Source organism: Camelus dromedarius, chromosome 8 (genome assembly GCF_036321535.1).
Source record: "Camelus dromedarius isolate mCamDro1 chromosome 8, mCamDro1.pat, whole genome shotgun sequence".
NCBI lineage: Eukaryota > Metazoa > Chordata > Mammalia > Artiodactyla > Camelidae > Camelus > Camelus dromedarius.
This window is the reverse complement of record NC_087443.1, coordinates 3,929,877-3,938,003: the sequence shown is the minus strand read 5'-3', so window position 1 is coordinate 3,938,003 and position 8,127 is coordinate 3,929,877. Positions and strand designations below refer to the sequence as shown.

Genomic DNA, 8,127 nt, shown 5'->3' with positions numbered 1-8,127 from the left:
GAGGAACTCTGGTCCAAAGGCGGGGACTGCCCTCCATCCACTGGCCTCAGGGCAGCGCAGGAGGAGATCTGACCGGGTGAGTGCACGCAGCCCGGCAGCTTGGGAGGCCTGCGTGAGAGGGGAGGGCACAGCGCGGCTTTAACACGAGGGCCCACTCCTGGGAGAGGGACCAGCAGGGCTTGGCGCAGGGTCTCCCGGCTCGGTGGGAACAGCCCCTTGCGATGTGCTGCTTGTGGTGACCTCCTCCAGGAACGCCAGCACTCTCCGCATCTCCGCCATCTCTGCTTGAATCAACTGCAGGGATCTCTCTTTCCTCAGTTCTTCGATGACACAACTGACTTCCTTCCTGGAACTCAGGTTGACGGACACCAAGTGTCTGTAAGCGGCAGCGAGGCCGGGTATGTTTGCTGGCTCCTTCTCTCGCCCGGCGTTCTTCAGAGCTGTCTCCACCCCGGCACACTCCTGTCTACCCGCGTAAAGCCGGTCGATGAGCTGGCACTTCATTTTGATCTGGGCAGCCAGTCTTTGTGCCAGCTGCTTTTTGTGTGTGTGATTCAGGCGACTTCTAACAGAGTGAGTGAGCCTGCAGCCAAATAAGACAGCCAGCAGCGAGGTGAGGACAGGGAGACTCAACAGCGTCTCCCACTGGAGGCTCTGGAGCATGAGCTGAGCAGACAGGCCATCGGGGAGCAGGGACACCAGGACCGCGCTCAGCTCCCTCAGGATCAGCCCAAAGCCAAGCTCCATGGAGGACAGCAGCCCCTCCATGGCACGGACCCTCCCAGGGCTCTGCCCGGTTACCCTGGAGCCCCAGCCACAACAAGCCCCGGGGGACACCCCAACATTCCACCCGGAACCCAGCCAGCAACTGACATCCCGGATGGGTCAGCTACCAGCGTGTGGGGGAGGGGCTGTGTCAGAGGGGAGGGGCTGTAGCCAAAGTGTCATTCTCTCCCTTACTGTCCAATGGTGATTTTTCTTACCTCTTTCTTTTTGTGTTTATCTCTGTATAGAATAAAAATATAGTGAAATGTATCGATGTTAAGTTTATGATTTCACACATTTTTCAAATTCCTAACCCTCAACAGTATCCAAAAAGTCAATGTAAGAACCATACGTTTGAACCATATCCATGAACACAGAATACACACCTCTGTCACATTTCAGCTGAAACACACACACTCTGACGACATGCATCCATCAGTTGGATGGTGGCTGAACTTGATGAAAATGAAATAAATCACACTGTACACTTTGATGTCTGTCTCCTTTGCTCTAAGTAATGTTTTTAAAGACACATGTTTTTAATTGAATATGCTATTCAATCTGTTTATAGGCCTGAATAATTTGTCCTTTAAGATTACATCACAAATGAATCCATTCACTTCTTTTTAAAAATAGACTTTATTCTTTTAGAGCAGTTTCAGGTTCACAGCAGAATTGAGCAGACAATACACCGTGTTCACACACAGCCCTCCCCACCCACACATATTTTCTCTTTCTTTTATCTTGTATCCATAAGAGACAGATATTCACTAAAGTCATTCCAATAGTCACTTCCCAATGTATACAGTCTCGTCACGACGATGTAGGCCTTACATTTATGCAACCCTGTATGTCTATATCAGTAAAACTAGAAAAAGATAAAATCAAATAAAATGCTGAAACAGAAGAATTGTCCTTAACAAGCGGTTTCCTTTTCTCCAGTCTTTTCCCTTGGAAAGTACAGTGGTTGGTGTGTGTATGTGCATGTGTGTGTGTGTGCACAGGAGGGGATGGGTGGGGAGGCTCCTGGGCTGTGCTCCTCGGTAACCTGATGTCCCCCCAGGTGGACACGCAGTCAGTCCCGTCTCCCTTAGGCTTTATCAGCGGCCGCACACCACAGTTCGCTCTGCAGCCCCAGCTGTGCACAGCTGGGCCATTTGCACTTGTTTACTCTCATAATTGTACTGAAGGGTCCATCTACATCCATAAATCTCTCTATTTTTTAGGACTGGTGCCTATAAGTGGAAGTATTGGAACACAAGTTATACATGTGTTTAACTGTTGATGCAGTTTCTAATATCTGTGGTCTCTTTATCAAGCTTGAGCTTTGTTTGGGAAGCAGGGCCTCCAGAGAGACTGGATCTGACACTGGAGGCAGGGAGGAGGCCAGGTCAGGAGTGGGAGGCCATCAGGGCATCTAAGAGTGACGTATGGAGCCGGGAAGGGCCACTCGAGTCCCTGCCCCCCAGGTTTCCTGCCACAGCATCCCGTGCTCCATTCCCTGGAGCACATGTCACCCAGGCCCCTTTACATGACACACCCAGGCCCTGCCCTGGCCCCACCCAAGAGCCACCGGGGCCTCTCCAGCTCCACAAGTCAGCTCTGAGCAAAGACACCAGGCCTTGCTTCCAGGTCAGTGGAGGGTTCAGGCTGAGTCGCTACTTCCTGCTCAAAGCCAGGGCTCCTGCTTCATAAGAAAGCACCTCTAAGGGCAAGTCAGTGAGTTACAGCCATGGCCTTGAATGTGTTCAGACCAGATGAAGCTGAGTTGCAGCAGCAAGAACCACCTTAGCTCTGTGAGCAGGAGAGGCCTTAGGAAAGCACAGCAGGGGCTCATGGAAGCTGTGGGAAGGTCAGAGCCTCAGGCTGGGGGCTTTGAGGTGGGCACAGCCCTAGCCACCCCTCAGGCCCCTCCAGCAGTGTTCCCTGGCTCTGCCCCTGTGCCAGCCTCCAGCCCTGCTACCCCTCACATTCAGCTTCTGCATGGGAGGGGGCTCTGATTCCTGCCCAAGACCCCAGGTGAGGAGAACAGGGGAACCCTCACCTCCCTCAAAGGAAGGTCAGAGGGAGTGCACTTCATCTGAGGCTGGAGGTCAGCCTGCTCTCTCTCCTCTGCAAAGGGATGGACTCCCATGCAGAGAACATAGATTTGCACAGGGAGGACGCCCAGGGCTTTCCCTGGGGAAAGAGACAGAAGCCTCTGACTGAACAGGGAGCAGGCCAGAGTGGAGAGCAGTGGGGACCAAGGGAAAGGGCTACCATGGGCGGGGCGGGGCCATGATGGTTAGGGGCACAGGCTCTGGGCTGGTTTATAACAAGTGGCCCAGGTGCTTCCCAATAATTTTTCCATTAAAAACTAAATTCTTCTCCAGAAGCTGACTTTCAGTATCGAGCACCTAAAAGCAGCTGGTAGCTGTGGAAACCTGAGATGCTGTCTCCCGGTGAGGGCACAGGTGAGGCTGGAGGGCAGGTCCCAGGGAGCTCAGGGCAGCTCACTGTGGCTGCCTTGGAAGACGGAGCCCCTTACTGGACACCCTGACGTACGGCCCAGGGAGCAGACAACACTGTTCAGGGCGCTCCAGGGTCAGCGCTCAACACTCACGATGTCCACATCGCAGGCATGCGGTCTTGAGCAGCCGGTCACGTCCAGTGCCAGAGACACCCTGGGCCTGACGGTGTGAGCCCCACTGCTGCTTCCCACGGCCAGCCAAGGGGCGCCCCACTCAAATGGGAGTGTGAACGAAGGCTTTCTGGAGAACCATTGGAGCCTGAGGGGGCTGGGCGGGCGGCAGGGGGAGCAGAGTGGGCGGAGGCAGGGCGCCCGCGGCAGCAGCGGGCTCGCAGCGCGGCTGCACCAGCAGGCGCGCCTGAGGAGTACTGAGTCCCTGCCTGGGTCTCTCCTCTGGACAGGAGTCATCTCACTGAATCTCACAACAACTGCAGGAAGAAAGTGGAAATACTTTCCTATTTGGCTGCTGAGTTAACGCAGCTTAAAGAAACTGCCGTCTTTTCTGCCCCGCAGAGAGGCAGAGGAAGGATTTCAACCCAGTGTGCAGCAGACCCCGCAGGGCCCACCTGCCATGCAGGCTGCAACCAGATGCTACGGGGGGACCGCTGAGCTCTGAGGATACGTGACCCTTTGCTCTTGGCGCCCACAGAGAAACCTCCTCCTAGGAAGATACAGGCTGATGCTGGTACTGGGAGAGCCCACAGTGGCCAGGGCTGGCCATTCCTGGCCAGCGAGCCTAACCCCAGTCATAGGCTGGTGGCCTTGCCCCTGAAGTCAGTGAGGTCTCCAGGTCTCAGGATGTATCTCTGGAAGAATCCAGGACCCCTGAGTTCCAGGGAGGAGCAGTGTGGAAGGAGAACAGAGTGTGAAGACAGAGAGACTGCAGTCTAGTCTGAGTCATCTCTTCTTAGCTGACTGATCCCGTTAAAGCTTTGAGCCTCAGTGACCCCATCTGTACAATGGAGAAACTAACTGGCTCTGCTTAATGGGTTTGGCAGCGTTACTTGAGAAATGCTTTGTCATTCTTACCCCGGGCCTGAAGCGCATTAAGAGCCAAATGGAAAGCAGTCATGCTGGTGACGCTTTACCTGATACATCTGTTTTTCCTTTGGTGGACTGGATATTACCTTTAAGAAACTGATGCCCAAACCAAAGCCATGATCTGCTCCTAAGTGTTCCATCAACTTTATAGTTTTGGCTCTTATATTTAGGTGTTTGATCCATTTTGGATGAGTTTTTAAATATTATGTTAGGCAAGGGTCCACCTTCATTTAGACATTCATAATTTTATGTGCCTGCATGTGTAAGGAGGACCATCCCCCCTCAGTGCATTACGTTTCATTGTTTTTTGCAAAGAGTTATCATTAGATGCCCAATGATTTAAGAATAAAAGGAAATTAAATGTTCCTTAATGAAATTATCCAAGGTTGTAAAGCATGTTCTGAAGAAGACTAACTTGTAAACCTTGTGATGTGGGGCAGTGCTATTGTCACAAGCAGCCACACACTGCCCTCTGATGGCCACATTAAAAATGGCAGGCGTGCTCAGAGCTGATAGAATCGCTGATAGATGCAAACCAAGTTTGTAAGAGTCAATGTTTTGGGGGAATCTTCTAGTGGAAGCAATTGTCTTGTTATTTCAAACTATGAGAAAACCGGCTTCTTCCGAAGCGCAGTGTATCAGGGACGACTGGGCACCCGAGTCAGGCACTGGGTCCCATGAGAAAAAGTCACAGCCTGGGTGGGTGGGAAAGTACTGGCTATGCCCGACCTACATCACAGCTCTGCATGTCTGCTTAAAATAGAGTAGAGTATCGGGGGGTCAAGATGGCAGAGTCGTAGGACCACGGGTTGACCCCTTCTCACAGCTACAACCAAACCACAACTGACTGCTAAGCAACAATTGGGAAAGACTGGAACCTAGCACAGAAGATCTTCTTCAACTGGAAATATATAGAGAGAACCACAGGGGATGGTAGGAGAGGTGTGGTCATGATATAATCAGGCCCCGTACCCCCTGGGTGGGTGACCCACACGCTGAAGAGTATTTAAGTCACAGAGACCCCCCCACAGAAGGGAGAGCTCTGAGCCCAACGTCAGGCTCCCTAGCCCGGGGCTCTGGTGGTGGGAGGGGGAGACCCCAGGACATCTGGTTTTGAAGGCCAGGGGTGCTTACCTCCGGGAGCCCAACGTGACTGGGGGAAACAGAGACTTCATTCTCTTGGGACACGTACACAGAAACTTGCATGTGCCAGGTCCAAGGGCAGAGGCAGTGATTTCATAGGAACCTGGAACAGGCCTGCCTGCTGGTTTTGAAAGGTCTCCTGGGGACCTAGGGGGTGGCGGTGCTTCACCCTGGAGACAGAAAAGCTGATGGTGGACATTCCAGGAGTGTTCATGTAAATGAGCTTCCCTGGAGGCTGACACCCTGACTTGATCATTAGCACCAAGACCCAGCCTCACCCAACAGACTGTGGGCTTGAGGGCTGGGAAGGCTCAGGACAAGCAACATACAGGGTGGGAACACAGAAAGAGAATAATGATCCAAAAATTTTTATAGAAGAGAAAAAAGGCCCTCAATGAACAAGCAATATCAAGAAAGAAGAGCGAAGCTGGATGGATCATACGTCCTCACTTCAAACTTTATTACAAAGCTACAGGAGTCAAAACAATACGGTGCTGGCATAAAAACAGACACACAGAGCAGTGGAACTGAATAGAGAGCCTAGAAATAAACCCACGAATTAATCAATCTACATAAAAGGGACCAGGAATATACAATGGGGAAAATACAGTCTGTTCAATAAATGGTGTCGGGAAAACAGAAGAGCCACATGCAAAGGAATGAAGCTTTACCACTGGCTTACACCACACACGGAAACTAACTCAAAGTAGATTAAAGACTTGAATGTAGATGTAAAACTTACAGAAGAAAACATAGGTGCTAAGCTCCTTGATATTGGTCTTAACACTGATTTTTAACATTTTATACCACAAGCAAAGGCAACAAAAGCAAAAATGAAAAAAATGGGACTGCATCAAACTAAAAGCTTTTGCATAACAAAGGAAACCATCAACAGAATGGAAAGGCAACCTATGGAATGGGAGAAAATAGTTGTAAACGCATAGATGGTTAGTAGTTAAGATCCAAAATATATAAAGATCTTCTATAACTGAATAGCAAAAAAAAAAAAAGAAAAAGAAAAAATAAAGAAAAAGAATATACAATCTGATTAAAACTGGGTAGATGATCTGAGTAGGCATTTTTTCAAAGAAGACATACAGAAAGTCAACAGACACATGAAAGGATCTTCAAGGTGACAGATCATCTGGGAAATGCAAATCAAAACCACAATGAGATTGCACCTCACACCTACTGGAACAGCTGTTATCAGAAAGACAGGAAATAACAAGTGCTAGCCGGGACAGGGTAGAAAGGGAATCTTCCTGCACCGCTACGGGAATGTAAATTGACGCAGCCACTATGGAATACAGTATGCAGGTTCCTCAAAACATTAAAATAGAAAGAACTACTGTATGATCCAGCAATCCCCCTCTGGGTGTTTATCCAAAGGAAACAAAAACAGTGACAGAAAAACCTGTCTGCATCCCCCTGCTTAATGCAGCATTATTTACTACAGCCAAAACATGGAAGTAATCTGAAGTTTCCAATAGATGAACAGATAAAGAAAATGTGATATACACACATGATACACATATTCCACATGCGTGAAAAGGGGATGCATAGATACAGTCAGTATCCGATTGAGTATATATGGGATATTTTTCAGACATAAAAAGAAAGCTATCTTGCCATTTGCAGCAACACAGATGGACTTGGAGGGTCTTATGATCACTGAAATAAGTCAGACAGAGAAAGACAGGTATCACATGATCTCACATTGTGGAACCAAAAAAGAAACACGGAACAAACAAAAAACCCCCAAAACTGTCAAAACACCAAAACCTGACTCTGAGTTACAAAGAACAGATCAGTAATTGACAGAGGTGGGGGCTGGGAGCTGCCTCAGGCTCTATGGTTCTTCTCTCTAATTTTACGTCAATAAATTTTCAAATTGAAGTGGACCCGGAAGCCAAGTCTGGCAGAAAGCACCCTCCAGCACCTAAGGCTGCGTTGCCTCTAACCTGACCCCGGGGCTGGAGCGAATCCTAGACCAGCTCTGTTACCTGGTGCTGAGTGAAGGCGCGGTGCTGGTGACACCTGGGGATCTAGAGAATGACAAGCAGATGGCCAGCACCATCTCTGAGCAGGTCAGCGCCACCTGTGGTTTCTGCAGCACCGCAGGAACATACCCTTCATGCTCCTGTCGGTGATCTTTGGAGAACACACGTTGCTGGTGACCAAGTCAGGACAGAGGGTGTTGGCACTGAGGCCGGGAGCCCACTGACATCTGAGCCTGCCTGTAGGGGATGGGCCGAGGTGGAGGGGGTCCTGAGCCTCTGTGATGAGGAAGACACAGACTTCCGCCACCTCTCTCTCAGCTTGCCTCTAGGACTGAGGCTGTGGGCTCTCCCAGTTCCCCACCCCTACCTGGACAGGCAGAGGTATGCCGACTTTGCACTATGCTAGGGACAGTGAGGGCGAGTGCATCTCCCTCTCCCCACCCTCCCATCTAACAAATTTGAATCCCATGGCCCTAGGCAAAAAAAAAAAAAAAAAAAAAAAGCGAAAAAGAAAGAAAAGAAAAGAGGGAGGAAGGAAGAACGAACGAACTAAAGAATGAATTTCTTAAAAGGATCTGACTACATTGATAGTGAACTTTTCATACTAAAAAAATGTCCCCCAAATGTCAATTCTCCTTTCTTAGTGAGTTAAGTCACTTTATGTATGTA

The 8,127-nt window shown here is 49.8% G+C and overlaps 1 pseudogene; it reads left to right on the top strand.

Moving 5' to 3' along the window:
* The first annotated feature begins 766 nt into the window (after positions 1 to 766).
* Positions 767 to 7,722, top strand: LOC135321887 (ragulator complex protein LAMTOR4-like; annotated as a pseudogene).
* The last annotated feature ends 405 nt before the right edge of the window (positions 7,723 to 8,127 follow it).